The sequence below is a fragment of the Canis lupus genome, chromosome 14 (genome assembly GCF_011100685.1).
Source record: "Canis lupus familiaris isolate Mischka breed German Shepherd chromosome 14, alternate assembly UU_Cfam_GSD_1.0, whole genome shotgun sequence".
In the NCBI taxonomy this organism is placed as follows: Eukaryota; Metazoa; Chordata; class Mammalia; order Carnivora; family Canidae; genus Canis; species Canis lupus.
Window position 1 is genome coordinate 57,575,535 of NC_049235.1, and position 19,155 is coordinate 57,594,689.

The 19,155-nt window shown below is 34.1% G+C and overlaps 1 long non-coding RNA gene across 1 annotated transcript; it reads left to right on the forward strand.

Annotated features, from left to right (window-relative positions):
* Nucleotides 1–7,787: 7,787 nt before the first annotated feature.
* LOC119867516 lies at nucleotides 7,788–15,478 on the forward strand. Its single transcript, XR_005369809.1, has 4 exons — nucleotides 7,788–7,950; nucleotides 9,166–9,277; nucleotides 9,921–9,990; nucleotides 13,854–15,478. It is a non-coding gene; the product is annotated as an uncharacterized LOC119867516 (long non-coding RNA).
* The last annotated feature ends 3,677 nt before the right edge of the window (nucleotides 15,479–19,155 follow it).

The following is a 19,155-nucleotide window of genomic DNA, read 5'->3' on the forward strand; positions in this document are numbered from 1 at the left end:
CCAAGGTTATAAAGATGACCCTACTATTATAGTTGAATACTTTAACACACCTTGCTGTCAGAAATGGACAGATTCAGCAGGCAGAAAATCAGTAGAGACATAATTGAATTCGATGACACCATCAGTCCGCTGGACATAATGGACATCTATAGACCATTGCATCCAACAGCACAATACACATTCTTCTCAAATTCACATGGAATCTTTACCAGAATAGGTGACAATCGGGGCCATAAATACAACTTAACACACTTAATAGAAGTCATACAATGCTCTTAGACTACAGTGGATTAATTAGAAATCATGCTCAAAAGGATATCTGGAACATTCTAAAATACTTGAAGATTAAGTAACACAGTATTAGTTAACACATAGATCAAAGAAGAATTGCAGGACAAATTTAGAAAAATATTTTGAACTAAATGAAAATACAAGTTATCAAAACTTGTGGGTTGCACCAAAAGCAGTGCTTAGAGAGAAATGTATAAAATTGCATGCAGGGCTGCTGCATGGCTCAGCAGGTAAGCATCTGCCTTTGGCTCAAGTTGTGATCCCATGGTCCTGGGATCGAGTCCCAATTTGGGCTCCCTTCAGGGAGCCTGCTTCTCCCTCTGCTTGTGTCTCTTCCTCTCTCTCTCTCTCTCTCTCTCAGTCTGACTTTCATGAATAAATAAATAAAATCTTAAAAAAATGAATGAATATATTACAAAGAAGAAAGATCTAAGATGAATCACCAAACTTTGCACTTTAGGAAACTAGAAAAAGAAGAACAGATTAAATTCCATGTAAATAGAAGAAAAGAAACAGTAACTACAGCAGAAATCAGTGAAAATGAAAGTAGGGATTCAAGAGAAAATCAATAAAACCAAAGGCGTGTTTCTTGAAAAGATTCATAAAATTGAGAAATTACTGGCCAGTTAAGAAAAAAAAAATGAGAACACAAATTGCTAATGTGAAAATCAAACAAAGGACATCACTATTGATACCATGGACATTACAAGGATAATAAAGAAATACTATGAAGAAATCTATGCCCATAGCAGTCCCAGTGGCTCAGCGGTTTAGCCCCGCCTTCATTCCAGAGTGTGATCCTGGGGACCCGATATCGAGTCCCACGTTGGGCTCCACAGGGAGCCTGCTTCTCCCACTGCCTGTGTCTCTGCCCCTGTGTGTGTGTGTGTGTGTGTGTGCGTGTGTGTGTGTCTTTCATGAATAAATTATAAAAAATCAAAAAAATCTATACCCACAAATTTGATAACCCAGATGAAAATAGACCAATTCCTTTTAAGGTACAGTTTGCTAAAACTCACAGAAGAAGGTATATACAATCTAGATAGCCCTATGTCTATTAAAGAAATTGATAAATAACTAGTAGATAGCATACCAAACTTACCAAAACAGAAAGCATCAGGTCCAGATGGAGTCTCTAGTGAATTCTAATAAGTATTTAAGGAATAGATTATACTAATTCTGTATTGTCTCTTTCAGAAGGTAGAAGTGGAAAGAATATTTCCTGACTCATTCTGTGAGAACAGTATTACTCTAATACCAAAATCAGCCAAATACATGACAAGAAAGAAAATGACAGACCAATATTTCTCCTGAACATAGATGCTAAAATCCTCAACAAAGCATTAACTAATCAAATCCATATTTATATATGTATAAATATATAAAACGAATTATACACAATCAAGGGATTTATTTCAAGTTCATGGCAGATTTTGCATTTCAAAACCAATAATGGAATCTATCACATCAGTAAGCTAAAGAAGAAAAATCAAATGTCATGGTAACAGATAAAGAATAAGTGTTTGACAAAATTCAGTACTCAATTCATGATAAAAACTCTTAGTAAACAAGGAAGAGAGGGGATTTCCTCAACTTTTTTTTTTTTTTGATTTCCTCAACTTTTGATGGTCTGTAGGAAATATCAAAGTCTAGAAACTTTGCTACTAAGATCAGGAAAAAGGCAAGGAAGTCCCCTCTTATCACTCACTTTCAAAATCATAATGGAAGTCCTAGCTAATGCAATAAGACAACAAAAGGAAGGAGGTATACAGATTGGGAAGGAGGAACTAAAACTGTTGTCTTTCCAGGGTGACATTATCATCTATTTAGAAAACTCCAAATAATAATAATAAAACAAAACTAAAACTCCTAGAATTTTAGGTAGGTTGCAGGATACAAGATTAATATACAAAAGCCAATCCCTTTCCTATATACCAGCAATGAATCTGTGGAATTTGAAATTCAAAATACAATACCACTTACATTAAGTGAAATACTCAGGTATGAATCTATCAAAATAGGCATAAGACTTACATGAGTAAAACTACAAAGCTCTGAAGAATTAAAAAAGAATGAGGTAAATGGAAAATATTCATTCCATGTTCATTGATAAGAAAATATTGTCAAGATGCCAATTCTTCCCAACTTGTTCTATAGATCCAATGCAATCCTTATAAAAATTCCAGCACATTATATTGTGGACATCAGCAGGACTCAGAACAGCTCTACCACAATATTGAAGAAGAGCAAAGTCAGAAGACTGATACTACCCAACTCAAAATTTATAAAGCTATATTAATCAAGATTGCTAGAAAAATAGACAACGGTGGGACAGAATGAAGAGCCTAGAAGTAGATACACCTAATATAGTCACATAATCTTTGATCTAGGAGCAACGGCAATGCGTTCACATGAAAAAAATGAATCTAGGCACAGACTTTACAATATATACAATGAACTCAAAATGGGTCACATTTAATAAAAATGCAAATTTGTAAAACTCTTAGAAGATAATAGGAGTAAAACTGGATGACTTTGTGTTTGGTGATGAAATCTCTATACCTTCCACTTAGTTTTGCTGTGAATCTAAAGGAGGAAGTCTTTACAGAATATTCTGTAAAAATATAACAAGTAATGTAAATATTCTATATTGATTTTGAAATTTCAGAATTATCATATCTAATGTTTAGAATAGAATATAAGAAATGTGATAAACTTTCCCTCTTGTCCTGACAGGAGATCTCATACTTCAAAATGATGAACCAAGGTATACTACATTGAATGGTATGAGAAATACAGTTTTAAAATATGTCTTTTGAATTTAAAGAGTTAAACAGTTAAATTAGTGATAAAACAATATTATCGGAGGGAAAATATATTAATGATATAGGGGAGGGAACTCTTATCTTGCTTATAAGGAACGCAGTAGGAAATACCTGAAGTTGACAAATCATAGTAATTTATATAATACTATTTCAAGATGTGGAGGTAATCAACAGATGAACTAAAAAACAAAAGATGAAAAAAGTTGACTCTAAAGGGAGAAGTAATGGAATTGGATTGGGTTGAAAAGAGTAACATCTGGACAGGAATTTATCACTCTTCATTTAAATATTTGTGTTATTCGACTCTCTGATAACCACCTATGGGACATATTACTTTAACTTTAAAAAAAATGAATGAAGCAGCTTGTTTTGAGAGAATAATGAATTGCTACAAATGTGTGTCTGTCTGGGTCTATGTGTATTCGTTATATGTTGGTCAAGTCTTCCAGTATAGTTAATAACCTGTTTGAGACATGGATCTCTTATCAAAACAAAACAAGTGTTATAAATATTTCACTTATATATTAAGTGAAAAGCAAAATCACTAGGAATAATTTCTAGCAATAGCAATAGATTTAGGGATTCAGGTAGCACTCACTAACCTTCAAGCTAATTATTTAAGGAAAGTATTTTTCTAAACTGAAGGCAACAAACTAGTAGCATATTTGATTATGTTGAATATCATCCAGCTCCTATGTGTAGGAATTATTTGAACATAACCAGGCAAATCATCCATTTAAAAGTCCTTGGGAAACATACTTTATTGAACTCTCTAAGTATCTAATTGTAAAAAAGAGTTCAGTTGAATGAATTTTTGTTTAGGAGTAGTATTTAATGCTTGGGGGCATTTTTACATCAGAACTGATAATATGATTCTATGTATATGGAAATATTCTCATAATAACCTGTTTTAAAACATCTCTAGGGGTGCCTGGGTGGTTCAGTTAATTAAGTGTCTGCCTTCGGGTCGGGTAGTGGTCCCAGGTTTTGATCCCAGAGTTCTGCTTCTCCTTCCCCCCACTTGCTTGCTTGTGCTCTCTCTTTGACTGTCTCTCACACACACATAAACAAACAAACAAACAAACAAATAAATAAATAAATGTTTAAAAAAAAGCCATCACTAAGTTAATTCCATGGTTTGAATGGTTGAATGAGTTGATTCACATCATAGGGCCAAATAAGGAAGTCAGAAAGAAACCTATTTAATTGTTGACTTGAAAACTTGAGATGATATATAGAAAACGTTCCAATGTTACTTAGTGGCTCTCTCTACACAATGACTAGTTTTTTTGTATTTTATTATTGCTGTTTTCTACTTCATCTATTTCTGCTCTAATTTTTATTATTGCCTTCCTTCTACTGGCTTTGGGTTTTGTTTGCTCTTTTTCTAGCTTTTTTAGGTGTAAGGTTAAGTTGTTCATTTGAGATTTTTCTTGCTACTTAAGGTAGGCCTGTACTGCTATAGTCTTCCTTATTAGAACTGCTTTTGCTACATCCCAAAGATTTTGAACCGTTGTGTTTTCATTTTCATTTGTCTCTATGTATTTTTTTATTTACTCTTTGATTTCTTTGTTCACGTATTTGTTTGTTTGTAGCATGTTATTTAGCCTCCCTGTGTTCATGTTCTTTCCAGATTTTTTCTTGTCATTGATTTCTAGTTTTATACCATTATGGTATAAAAATCAACTGAAGGTCAGTTGTATCTCCTGATACAGAAAAGACACATGTTATGATTTCAGTCTTATATAATTTTTTGAGACTTGTTTTGAAGCCTAATGTAATCTATTCTGGAGAATGGCCCATGTGCAGTTGGAAATAATGTGTATTTCACTCTTTTTGGTTGGAATGCTCTGAACATATCTGTTAGGTCCATACGGCCCAATGTGCCACTGTTTCCTTGTTGATTTTCTGTCTGGATGAGGTATCCATTGATGTGAGGTGTTAAAATCCCCTACTATTAATGTATTATTGATGGTTTCTTCCTTTATGTCTGTTAATAGTTGTTTTATGTATTTAGGTACTCTCACATTGGATACATATTTATAGCTGTAATATCATCTTTTTGGATTGTTCTGTTTATCATTATGTAGTGTCCTTCTTTGTTGTTACATAGTCTTGGGTTTCAGTTACCCTGTGTCTTTTGATTGGAGCATTTACTCCATTTACATTCCAAGTAATTATTAATAGATATGTATTTATTGTCATTTCATTACTTGTTTTATGGCTGTTTTTGTAGTTCTTCTTTGTTGCTTTCTTCTCTTGTTCTCCTTCCTCATGGTTTAATGGCTTTCTTTTGAGATAGGCTTCCATTCCTTTATCTATTTTTTGTGTGTCTATTGCAGGCTTTTGGTTTGTGGTTACCATTAGGTTCATATATAACATCTTATGCATATAGGAGTGTATATTAAGTTGATGGTTGCTGAAGTTTGAGTTCATTCTAAAAGCAATAAATTTTTGCCTCCACCCTAATATTACATATATAATGTCATCCTTTACATCATTTTATTTTGTGAATCCTTTGACTGATTTTTATAGATCAAATTGGTTTTACTGTTTTTTTTTCCTTTTTAAAAATTTATTTTAATTCAATGAGTTAACATTATACAGCATTATTAATTTCAGAGGTAGAGTTCAGTACTTCATCAGTTGCATATAACACCCAGTGCTCATTACATCACATGCTCTCTTTAATGCCCATCACCCAGTTATCAGATAACCCCTTCTATCTCCCCCCTCCATTAATCCTCAGTTGTTTCCAATAGCTAAGAGTCTCTTATGGTTTGTCTCCCTGTCTGCTTTCATCCTAAGACACAGAACAAGGATCATAGGAGAAGAGAGGGAAAAATTAAAAAAAAAAATTACTGCTTTTGTGCTTTACCCTCTGTACTGGTTTTATAAGTGATTAGTCTATTAATTTTATCATGTTTGCATTTAACTGTGAAAATATTTTCTTTCCTAATTTTCTTACTGTTGATTATGGCCTTTCCTTTCTGCTCAAAAAATTCCTTTTAACATTTTTGTAGGGCTTAGTGGTTTAGGGTAAGGTTTAGCATTGATGAATTCTTTTAACTTTTGTTTGCCTGGGAAACTATTTCTCTTTTTATTCTGAATAATAACCTTACTGGGTAGAATAGAATATTCTTGGTTGCAGATTTTTCCCTCTTTTCACTTAATACATTTAAAATTTTTTCTTTATCAATACTTTTTGACATTTTAATTATTATGTATCATGATGTAGACCTCCTGGGGTTAATTTTGTTGGGGGCTAGTCTGTTTTCTTGGATCTGGATGTTTGTTTCCTTCTTCAGATTTAAGGAAGTTTTTAGAAATTACTTAATTAAATTTTCTGTTTCCTTTTCTCTCTCTCTCTTCTTCTGGGATCCCTATAATGTAAATGTTACTATGCTTGATGATGTCACTGATTGCCTTTAATGTATTTTCATTTTTAATTCTTTTTTCTTTTTTCTGTTCCACTTAGTTGCTTTCCATTCCTCGGTCTTCCAGCTCACTGATTCATTTTACTGCTTTCTCTAGGCTACTATTTATTCCCTCTATTGTATTTTTAATTTTAGTTATTTAATGCTTCATACTGATTGATTGTTTTCAAGTATTTTCTGTCTCTTTGTTGAAGGTCTTACTGAGATCTTCCATTCTTTTCTCAAGTCCAGGATCTTTATCACCATTATTTGGAATTCTTTATTTAGGTGTATTGTTTACCTTCATTTCATTTAGCTTTTTTTTGCTGTGATTTTGTCTTATTCTTTCATTTGGGACATATTCCTTTGTTTTCTCATTTTGTCTAACTCTCTGTGTTTGTTTTTACGTATTAGGAAGGTCAGTTGTATCTCCTGATCTTGAAAGTAGTGTGCATATGAAGAAAAGGCCCCAGGTGCCCTATAGTGCAATGTTCTGTGTTCACCAAAGCTAGTTGCTTTAGGGCTATCTTCTGTGTGGGTTGTTTGTGCTCTACTGTTTTGGCTGAGCTTCATTTGCATTTAGTCCAGTCAGCTGTAATGGCACACTTTGCATTTTGTGGGCTGGCTTTGGTTTCTGAGCCATTAAGGGGCCAGTTTGAGACTGCCATGGGCTTGTAGTTGGGCAGAGTCAGCTGTCAGATTAGATGCCAGCCGTCAGCTTGTTTACCAGGGCTGCAGTGGCACTAAACTGCATGGTACCCTCCCTGATGTGTTCCCTGAGAGGCTTTTGTTGGTGGATGGAGCTTGCAGAGAAACTAGGTGATAGCCTTTAGTCTCTCTGTTTTGGCTGAAGTAGCTCTGTTCTGCTGGGTATTCTCCCTGCCTTGCTCCCTGAGAGGCTTTATTTGGTGGACAGGGCTGATAGAGCAGATGTCTACCCCTACTTCATCTGCTGGGGCTGCAACTTCATCTGCTGGGGCTGCAAATGGCACTCTTTCTTGCTGCCAATTATAAGGTTCTGCTGCTGGGGCTGCAGCCAAACTAGTATGCGTGTGGTTGTTTTCTCTCCCCAGGGCAGGAGTCACTTTGGATTTGCACTAGTTCCTGTTAGGGCTGCTTGCAGTAGGCAGAGACAGAATAACATTTTACAAAAAACATCATTGGCGTTCTGAACTGAATACGAAGGCTATTTGATAAGATTTCGTTTTGGACAGTAGATCCTGACAAGTATTTTGGCTAACTATAAAAAATATGTGACTAAAATAAACTACATTTAAATTGTATTGAGCATTAAATGGATTTGCACAAATTACCTGACTAGGAAGTCCAGCTGCTGCTGTCTCCAGTATTTATCCAGGGGTATCTCTGTCCAGATGTCTACATTTTTTCTGGCTCTCAGACCACTCATGAGGCTTTTGGTAGGTGTTACATGCTCCCTTGCTCAAATGATACGTTTTGAAGCACTATATTTAAAGGTTGTTATAATTTTTGTCTGCCACTTTGGTAACATGATTAATGCAAGTCAATAACATTTAGCAAAAAGTGTGTTTAAGGGAGTTAAAATATGAAGTTAAATTTTAACTAAGCCTTATATAGCTTCAGCTAAAGTAATAATGCAGTATAAAAATGAGTTTAATATTTCTGAATACGTGATAGCTAATACCTAAACTGTGATTAGATACTCCACTATGCTGAACCCTAAACCTAAATAAATAATTTATAAAATAGAATTGTCATTAACAACTAGAGTACTAGTAGCAGCAGCCTAGTAGGTTATCATATATGGTACTAGAGAAGCCCATTCGTACTCCTGAGGGGATGACCCTCAACAATTTTTATCAGACATGCTCCTACTGGATGTCTCACCCTGAGTTTACCAGTCACTACTGTCTGTCAAAAACACTTGGCTTCCACCAGCCTCCCTGCAGAAATGGCAAATTAAAACATTGTCTTCATGAACTAGACACATCAGTAGATATATTTAGGCATGCCCCACCATATGCAGACTTTTGACTGCCTTTTTTCCATTTCTCTTCTTTCAAGAACCATTGTAGCATGGTCACTGAGTCAGACATGTTCAAATTCTAACTCCATTACTTTGTAATTCTGTGCACTCAAAAAAATGTCTCACCTCTTGGAAGCTATTTCTTATTGGTAGAAAATTATAGTTATATATACCCTATGGGGTTCTTGTCAGGACTAAATTAGCTTAGATACAAAAAAAAAAGTTTGGTTAGCAGTATTTGCCACTGAGTGAGAACTATAAAAGTTAGGTATTGTTTTATTTTTTCTTTTCCCTTTCCTGCAAATATTAGTAAGATACATTTATTATATTCTATCTGTCTTGATAAAATGTTTAGTTGTCTTACTAAGAATATACATAATAGATATACTAATATTATCTGATGAATAAAAACTTTATCTAAAATGAATGATTGGGTTAAAGATACTCTATACTACTTATACTAAAATATATTTTTAAATATATAGTTGTAAGATGTCCGTTTTAATGTAGATTGACATTGTACTGATAAAGTCATTTGATAAAAAAATCCAACAGGTGGATAATAAAATATCTTGCATTTAAAAAACTATCACCAAGTTCTAGATTCAATTCTGCTTCTCTGTTTCAGACAAAATTCTTTCAGTATTTTGAAAAGGAGCAGCGTTTGGTCTCTAATCTGCCACCGAACTAGAACAAACTTCTAATGAGTGTTCAGATGGCCAAACTGTTTTAAAAAAACTGTGAGTATATCTAGGTCCTCTTTGGTATTTTTTTTTTTTTTCCTGCAAGTGATTTTTGTCCAAATGTGCTTTCGATATTCCTTTTCATGGCAACTAAAATGCTGTCACAGTGTTCCCAAGATGCTGTCAATGCGACTTTGTAGTAAATAACATTATAATGTCAGTGCACGACTAAGGAAGTGACATGATGTCAAGAATGCACTCAGTGTGGGTGTATCATAAATTCAATGGAAAATGCATATTTATGGAGACCTTCTTAGGATGTCAGAGGAGAGTAATGCAGATGTTATATTACTGAGTGAAAAGAAATCAAGGCAGAGAATCTTTGTTAAAGATGATGTAAATTCTACTGAATAAAGAGAATTTCAAGTCATGGCAGTCAAGGTGCCTTCAGATTATAAAGTGCTACTACATTTCCCTTGACAACTCGTGATGACTAGCTGAACCCTGACTGCCAAAGCCTGATGGTTTAGGTCCTGATAGGGTCAAAAGATGTGAATTTCAGCCTCTTTTATCCTTGAATCACAGAGAGTGCTAGATAATTTCTACCTTTAAGAAGGAAATGAGGTACTTAGGCTGCAGTAATTCCAATGCTTGCCCTCTGTGAAGATTTCTTTCCTTCTACTCTTCTCTCTTTCTGAAGGAGAAGAATGGAATTGAACTTTTGGAATGTGGAAAAATAGACATGTATTGTCATTGGGAAAGGAGACAAGGTAAGTCCAGTGGAGATGAGGTCTGCAATGAAGGACCAAGGCGGAGATGGCTAAACATTTTGGTTCACTAGACAACTAGTTATTTGGAGATGGAAAATCCTGAAACAGTGTAAATAATCATCAGGACAACAATAGGTTGACGAGATTAAAAAAAGATAGAAGACAAACAAGCAAAACTGTATTTCTCTGAGCAATGTAAGAATAATGACCTTCCTTGATTAGATTGTGGTACTACTGATTACAGGGCTATCACTTTATTTCTCTTCTGGTCAGCAGCACTATTGGTTTCCCAACTAAAAAATGAATTCCAAATTCTAGAAAGTTATCATCGGTATGTGTTTTTGTTTGTAAGAAAGATTGTAGACTCTTGGGAGGTCGGTAAAATCCATTCTACTTACAATGAAAACTAGTTATGTCATCTTTATTGATGGATGGGTGTGAATTCACTTATTGTAATAATTTTAAGTATGCATGTTGCAAGGGGTATGGAGATGGCAATGAGCTGTTGATGACAAACTGATAAAGAATAATAACTGAGAAATCTAAGAGACTATAAGGTCAACATTTTTTGATAACTATTTTCTTCTCCTTTCCTCCCTTCTTCCCTATTTCTCTTGTTTCTTTCCTTCCCAGTCATGTTGCAAACACAATTTCAGATGGGTCACCACAGTTTAAAAGTAGTTATAATAAAGAGTAAGGGATAAGTAGTCATAATAAAGAGTAGCACATTAGCAGAAGGAAAATTTATAATGGTGATGTAAAGTAGAACCAAGAAAAGATTTAAAGTATAGAAACTAATGAACCACATATGTGCCACAAGTGAGCCATAATTTAAATAGCAATTGTCATGTTACATAAAATGTGTTTATTTCCATAACTGACCTGATGTCTCCCTTCCTGCCATTTGGGACCTAAATGAGATTGCCTGATAATACCACCTTTCCCATTTCTTGTCCAGTGGAATTCCAAAGCGCTTCCCTACATTTTTGAGAATTCCTGGAGGGCTTGTGTTTTTCTTTTTAAACTATTAGAAATATTTTTATTTAGGGGACTATAGCTGTGGAGGTTTTGAAGGAGGGGAGAAATTGGGCTCAACTCCAAATACAACAAGGGAAAGTGAAGCCAAGGAGCTGGCATAGTCCTGACAAGATTCTTTCTAAAGGTAGGCCAGAGTGAGAAGATATTACCTGGGGGTGGTTGGGCATGAAGAATTCACCAGATTTTTGCTAAACTGACTTTGATAGGATTTTTGTAGAAAATGAGTACTATAAAAATGAACACGGAACTCCAAGTGGAACTCTTTAATCTATCTATTGACACACAAATTGCTTCCAGATCTTGGCTACTATAAACCAGCTTCTTACTAGAAGAATTTTAGGGTTCTGTAGGTTTCTTTTCATTTTGTATTATCTCTGACACTTTCAATGAAAATTTCCAGCATTCCTGTTAGTTTCTTTCTTCTAAAAACTTGCCTGAGCGTTCTCTAGCAACCACCTACTTCCCAGTCTCAAAACTACTCTCATTTTAAAGTCTTTGACTAAATAAATAAATAAATAAATAAATAAATAAATAAATAAATAGTTTTTGACAGCACTCCATTTCCATGTACCAATGTCTGTAGTAGTTATCTGTTGCTATGCAACAGATCATAACAAAATTTAGTAGCTGGAACAAACATTTATTATCTCAGTAGATTTCTGAGGATCAGAACTCTAGAGAAGTTTAGCTGGGTAGTTGTGGCTAAGTTTTCTCATTAGGTTTCAATCAAGGCATCATCTATAAATACAATAATGTGAAGGCTTGACTAGGGCTGGACAACATGTGTTAAAGCTTACACATGTGGCTCTTGGCAGGAAGCAGCAGTTCCATGCTGGCTTTTAGAGGGAAGCCTCAGCTTCTCACTACATGGGCCTCTCCACAAGTGAATAACTTTATGACATGGCATCTGGCTTCTTCCAAAATAAATTATCTGAGAGAGGCAGAGAAAAGGAGAGGAAGAGAGAACAGAAAACCACAGTCTCTTTAGACCTAATCTCTGAAGTCACACTATGCCTTCTACTTTATTCTATCCATTAGGAGTCCCTGAGTCCAGTCCATACTCAAGAAGAGACAATTAATTCTTTCTACTCCTTAAGGGAAGGAATATTAAAGAATTTGTGAAATTTGGAGCGCCTGGGTGGCTCAGTTGGTTAAGCAGCCAACTCTTGATTTTGGCTCAGATCATGATTTCAGGGTTGTGGGATGAGCCCCGCATTGGCCTCCACACTTAGTGGGGAGTCATCTTCAGATTCTCTCTCTCCCTCTGTTCTCCCACACATTGTCTCTCTAAAATAAATAAATAAATAAATCCTTAAAAAATTTTTGTGAACATCTTAAAACCACCAACCCTGTATGTAAAATACCATTATATCTCATTGCTTTGTCTTATCATTGATTTTCATAACTTGGATGTTGATAAGCCTAAGTATTATTTTCTTTGAGGTTCTTCTCTTTGGTGTATGTTGAGTCTCTCGAGTCTATACACTAACGTTTATTTCACTAACCTTAGAAAACTTTCAAATATTATTTCTTCACATCTTTTTTTCCCTGCTTTCTTTCCTCCTTTTCATTTTTGTACTCATTGTCTATTTGTCTTTTTATATTCTCCCATTGGTTTCTGAGATTTTGTTTTTTATTCAATTGTTTTTCTCTTTGTTTTTTTGGTTGATTCATTTCTGTAGATTTATATTTAACCTTACTGACTCTTTATTTTGCCTTCGTTGAGCTCATCCACTGACCTTGATTTATTTTTCATGGTCACTTCTGGTTCCAGGATTGAGTTCCTAAAAGTTTATCCAGGGAGAGGGTTGTTTTCAGTCCTGTAGCTACTTCTTCTCTTTCAATCCAGGATGAGTCTAAAGTGAAACTCACTACCTTCTTCACCAAAACACTTTCCCCATAAGGCATTTGATTTTAGCATGTTTTTCTGAGGAAATGGGAGAAATGCAAAGAAATGTATAGTGTAGCAATTTCTATTAACAGGAATTACTGTTAAAATTCTTTCAGATTTTAGCATATTTTTAACGTTAGCTTTATTCCCAATAGTACTTAGTTTTGTTATCATCTCAGGAGCTCCTCTTTTTCCTTCTTTTCTTTTCCTCCAACATCCCCTAATTTTTTTTTTTTATTTTTTTTTAGCCTTTAGTCAGAACAGCTTAACTTTCTTCTACACTGACAAGATCCTTACATCCCTCACTTTTTCATTTTGGTCACTCAACTCAGACAAATATTTAAGGTATTTTCTTAAACATGTATGATCTTCCATTAAGATTTCTGGGGATGCCTGGATGGCTGGGATCCCTGGGTGGCTCAGCGGTTGGGCAGCCAGGATCAAGTCCCGCATCGGGCTCCCTGCAGGGAGCCTGCTTCTCCCACTGCCTGTGTCTTTGCCTTCTCTCGTGTCTCTCATGAATAAATAAATAAATCTTAAGAAAAAAAAAGATTTCTCATGCTGACGGTAAAAATTATAAAATTCAATGCAGTACATCCAAAAGAAGTTACTTCCTCAGTTTTAGCAGACTAAGATGCCTCCATGCAGTGTCTCAGAGGAAAGGTCACCTTGCAGATCCAAGGGGACAGGCCACCACCTAGGGCCATGGGAGTAATTGCTGACACCCCAGTTGGACCAGATGACAAGGTACTGAGCTAAAGAGGATTATTATTAAGTCTTAAAACCTAATGGAATTTGCCTTGCTATGTTTTAGACTTCCTTGATGCTCAATAATCTTTCTTCTTGCCAATTTTTCCCTTTGGAATGGGAAAGTCTATACTACGCCTGTCCCACCGTTGCATTTTGTAAGTACATAACTATGTTCTTTTAACAGATTCATGACTGGAAAAGATTTTTGCCTCAGGATGAATCATGACATAAGTCTCATCCTTACCTGACTTAGGTGATATTGAAATGATGTTTTGGACTCGGAAATGATGCTAGAATGGGTTATGTCTTTTGGACTTGTTGGTATGTAGTAATGTATTTTGAATGCAAGAAGGACATGAATTTGGGAGTCAGAGGGTAGAATGTTATGGACTGAATTGAGTATACCCCAAGTTAATGTTGAAACCTTAGCCCCCAACATGGCTATATTTAGAGACAGGTCTTTCAGGCAGTAAAAGTTAAATGAGGTTATAAGGGTAGTGACCTAATCCAATTGGACTAATGTTTCCATGAGAAGAGGAAGAGACATCAGAACTCTATCCCCATGCATATACAGAGAGGCCATTTGAGGATAGAGCAAGAAGGGGATTGTACGCAAAGCAAGAAGAGAGATCTCACCAGAAACTAACCCAGCTGGTACCTTGATCTTGGACTTCCAGCCTCCCAAACTGTGATAAAATAAATTGCTGTTGTTTAAGCCCCTTAATCTTGTATTCTGTTCTGACTGTTATAGCAGACTAATACAATGGGTTTTCATTTTTCTAGAGTAAATAGCTAATGCTGGGTTATGTAGTATGAATATGTCTAACTGAATGAGATAAAAAGGACAATTTGTTTTCTAGAGTGTTTGAGTTTTCTAGAGTGTGAAGAGTTTTCTAGAGAAAAATGTTTTCCAACATTTTTCATCCCCACACAATATATGGGATCCAGTTTGCTTTGTATTTTCACCAGCACTTGATACTATCAGTATTTTATGTCAGTTTATACACCACTCTGATAGATGTATGATAGTATCTCATTATGGTTTTAATTTTCATGATACTAGTAGCTAATCATATTAAACATTGTTATCAGCTTATTTACCATTTTTATATTGGTGAAATTTCTGTTCATGGCCTTTTCACAGTTTTTAATTGGTTGTTTACTTTCTTATTGTACTTTGAGCACTTGTTATGTATACTGGATATGAATCTTTGTAAATATGTTCTTCCAGTCTGATACTTGTTTCCTCTAAGCAGGATATTTCACAGAGCAAAAGTTTTGAGTTTTATGAAATTTTCTTTATCAATATTCTTTTTACATTTATGTTATATCTAAGAACTCCTCACCTAATCCAAATCATGAAGTTTTTTTAATGATTTTCTCTAAAAGTTTTACAGTTTTTTGTGGTAGATTTTGATATATGATTCATTTTGAGTTCATTCTATTATAAAGTATAAGTTTATTAGTTTGAGAGACATCTGTTGCAAATGATGTATAACTGGCCCAACATTATTTGTTGAAAAGACTTACCTTTATCTATTGAATTTCTTTTGTGTGTTGGTCAGACATGAAATGACCATATTTATATGTGCCTATTTCTGGATTCTATATTCTGTTTTTTGTTTGTTTGTTTTTGTTTTTTTTTTTGTTTGTTTTGTTTTTTTAAATCTGTATGTGTGTCTTGTCACCAGTTCTACAGTGAATTGATTACTGTAGCTTTAAAGTATGTTGTAATACTGGGTAACAGGACTCCTTTAAATGAATTTTTCTTTATTAAAATACATTAGCTACTTTATTTTTATTTTAAAGATTTTTATTTATTTATTGATGAAAGACACACACACAGAGAGAGAGAGAGAGGCAGAGACACAGGCAGAGGGAGAAGCAGGCTCCATGCAGGGATCCCCATGTGGGACTCAATCCCAGGAATCCAGAATCATGCCCTAGGGCCAAAAGCAGGGGCTAACCTGCTGAGTCACCCAGGGATCCCTCATTAGCTACTTTAATTCCTTTGCTTTTCTGACTTAATTATCCTTGTCCTTGAATTTTTTTTTTTCAGATCTGTGTCCTATTTGGTCTTTTTTTTTTTTTAAGATTTTATTTATTTATTCATGAGACAGAGAGAGAGAGAGAGAGAGGAACAGACACAGGCAGAAGGAGAAGCAGGCTCCATGCAGGGAGCCTGATGTGAGACTCAATCCCGGGTCTCCAGGATCATGCCATGGGCTGAAGGCGGCGCTAAACCACTGAGCCACCTGGACTGCCCCCTATTTGGTCTTCTAATGAATTTTTTTTTTAACTCAATAGATTTTATAATCAAATTATCTATGTGAAAAAAGTTCAAATTTGGTTTATATTATAAGAAATGTATGAATCAATTCATATATAGTGTATGATTCCTATTTTTAAGTCTTCCAATTCATAAACATGGTATGCACCTCAACTTATTTACATCATTTAAAAAATTCTTTCATCAATGTTTTATAGTTTTCAGCATACACATCTTGTACACATTTTATTAGATTTATACCTAAGCATTCTTTTATGTTATGATTATTTTAAGTGATTTATTTTGCAATTTTCAGTATTTATATAATGACCACTAATACTTTTTAAGAAGCAAGTTTATCAGTATATAATTGATATTTTGAAAACTGTACATATTTTATATATATAACATGAGTTTGTTTATACACAAACACCCTTGAACCCACTACCAGAAACAAGGTAATAGACGTATTCATCACCTCCAAAAGTGTCATTATGTCTCTTTGTGTGCATGTGTGTGGTAAGAACACTTAATATGAGATCTATCCTCTTAATACAATTTTAAGTGCATATTCAATATTGTTGATTGTAAGCACTGCTTCTCTTTTCTTTTGATTTGTGTTAAGATGTATCTTTTTTCATTCTTTTATTCTTTTATCATGCCCATATGGCTTTACATCTAGTAAGTTTCTTATAGACAGCACATAAGTTGTATTTCTAATCTGTTCTTATAATCTCTGTTTTTTAATTGGTTTCTTTTTTAGACCACTTAAATTTGTTATAATTATAGATATGCTTGAATTAGGGTTCTTGTTTTCATTTGTTCCCTTTGTTTTCCATTCCTTTTTTTATTTCTTTTTTTTTTGCTTTATTATATTAGTTTAATTTAACTGTAACTTGTTACTTTATCTCTTTGTAATTTTTAGTTTTTTCTCTAATAACAAAATTCACATTTAACTACACATGGTCTATTTTGAATTAATATTTTACTACCTTAATTTGTGTGGAGAAATTTTACCACCGTAAAGGCCCTTTACTTTTTAGTATTACATATACTTACCACCATAGAAGTCCTTTAATCTTCTATGTTACAGATACATATATTGAAAACCACAAAAAAAAAAAAAAGAAAACCACATTGTATACTTTCATAATTTTTGCCTTCAACCATTCAATGTGTTTTGAAGAACCCAAGAAGATATATTCATCCAGTTTTACCAATTCTTTTATACTTTCTTCATTCCTGATTTTCCAGAGTTGTTTTTTTTTTTTTTTTTTTTTTGTTGTTGCTGTTGTTTTTATTCATTTTTATTTGGTTGTTTTGGTACCATTTACCTTCTGTCCTAAAAACTTCCTTTAGCCATTGTTTTAGGATGGGCTCGCTGACTATGGATCCTTTTGGAAATAGACCATAAACTAGGGTTTTGAATACTTGAAAAAAAAAAAAAAAACTCGATGGTAAATATATGAACATAGGAACAAATCACCTAAAACTATATGTGGCACACAGTTGTTGCTCACAAGTTATGATGAATTGGATACAGCCATTTTTATCTAATAGCACTTTCAAATTTATTCAATCAGTGTTACATCAGCTTACATTGCAAAATGTTGACACAAGTGATTATACGATTAGGAAAAGTAATACAAAAAATAAGCAAAAACCAAATATATCCACAACGTAATTTGATGTATCATTCTCAGGCTTTTAAATCTTATAACACCTTGAATGTTTTTTTTTTCTATATAATCCTAAAGTAAAAGTCAGATATTTTCAAAATTAGTTTCTCAGTATTTTGCTGATGCTATCCGAATCATAATAAATATTCCAAAACATTAAAGGCCACATTGCAATCTGAAATGTTTTCAATCTGTCATTTACATATTTTTATTTGGCATATATTTAGTCTAATTTTCTTATTCTTGGTGCAGGGGTTATACTAAAACTATATGGAATTCAGTCTCCCTGAAGTAATGTAGAAATCAAAGCATTAGCTATAGCTTCTTTGCCCTACTGGGAAAGCTCCCCAGGTGAGTGTTGTTGCCCATGTGACCAGAAGGAAAGAACTAATAAACTCCATGTTTCCTAAGGGATAAAAACAGCAGGGAGTGGAATTTTAGGAGACTGATCATAAAAGTGCCATGTTGAGGACTCCACTTTTAAATCTTATAAGCTACATAGTGAGGTAACCAGGCAAACATGACATAAATATCTTTTTTTTTCTTCTTACAGAATTAACAGTTACCAGTTTCTAGTCTCAGAGGATTATTTTTAAAAATACGTACTTCACATTTAACAAGCCAAAGCATTAGAACTATATTGAATTGGTTCTTAATCACTAAAAAAAAAACTGTTCATGGAGCTATTGAACATCATCAGGATTTATTATTCACACAGTTGGCAAATAATTACAATGATGATAATTCTTTCATAGTGTCATTGTGATGATAAAAATAAGTAAATGTAGTCAAAATTGTACCTGGCACATAGCAAGCCACAGATGTAATGTTTATTATTGTTATTTTTTGTATTTTTGTTATTTTTTGTATTGTTATTTTGTATTTTTTGTATTGTAATGAATTATCAATAGTTTTGAAGTGTACGTGAGGTGGTATTATGATTTTATATATATTTTTAGAAATAGTGATTGACACAAGGCTCAAACATACTACAATTCTTTTATGATTATAATGGGAAAGTAAATATCCTGGTTAGATAAAAGCCTCTCCAAAAGTTCAGTTTCTTAGTTCAACAAGCAAGCTATGTGACTTGTAGACACATGCACACACACAAAATAGTCATATAATCATTTATACAGTTCTCATTTCATTTAGACATTATGTGGACAAGCAGCTAAACTTCCTTAGCATGTAACAGTTCACTTGCTTAAAACCTCTTCTTTTTGAAGATTATTAATTACATCCACCAAGCTGGAGTAGGCCACAGCATAGTAGGATATTCTAGAAAAAGGAGATAATATCATTTACTGTTAGGCTTAAACAGTAAGCTCTGCTCAGAGTGTCACCATGCAACCTGTCCAGCCATTTTGTAAACTCAGACTTAAAGCTGTTAATAATTTAATATTACCAGCAGGTGTATTTTTTTCTCATCAGACTTTACTGAGGTACAATTTACACAGAATGAAATGCATAGAATTTATGTGAATAACTGAGTAATTTTTGACACATTATACAATTGTGTGACCCCTTCAAACGAG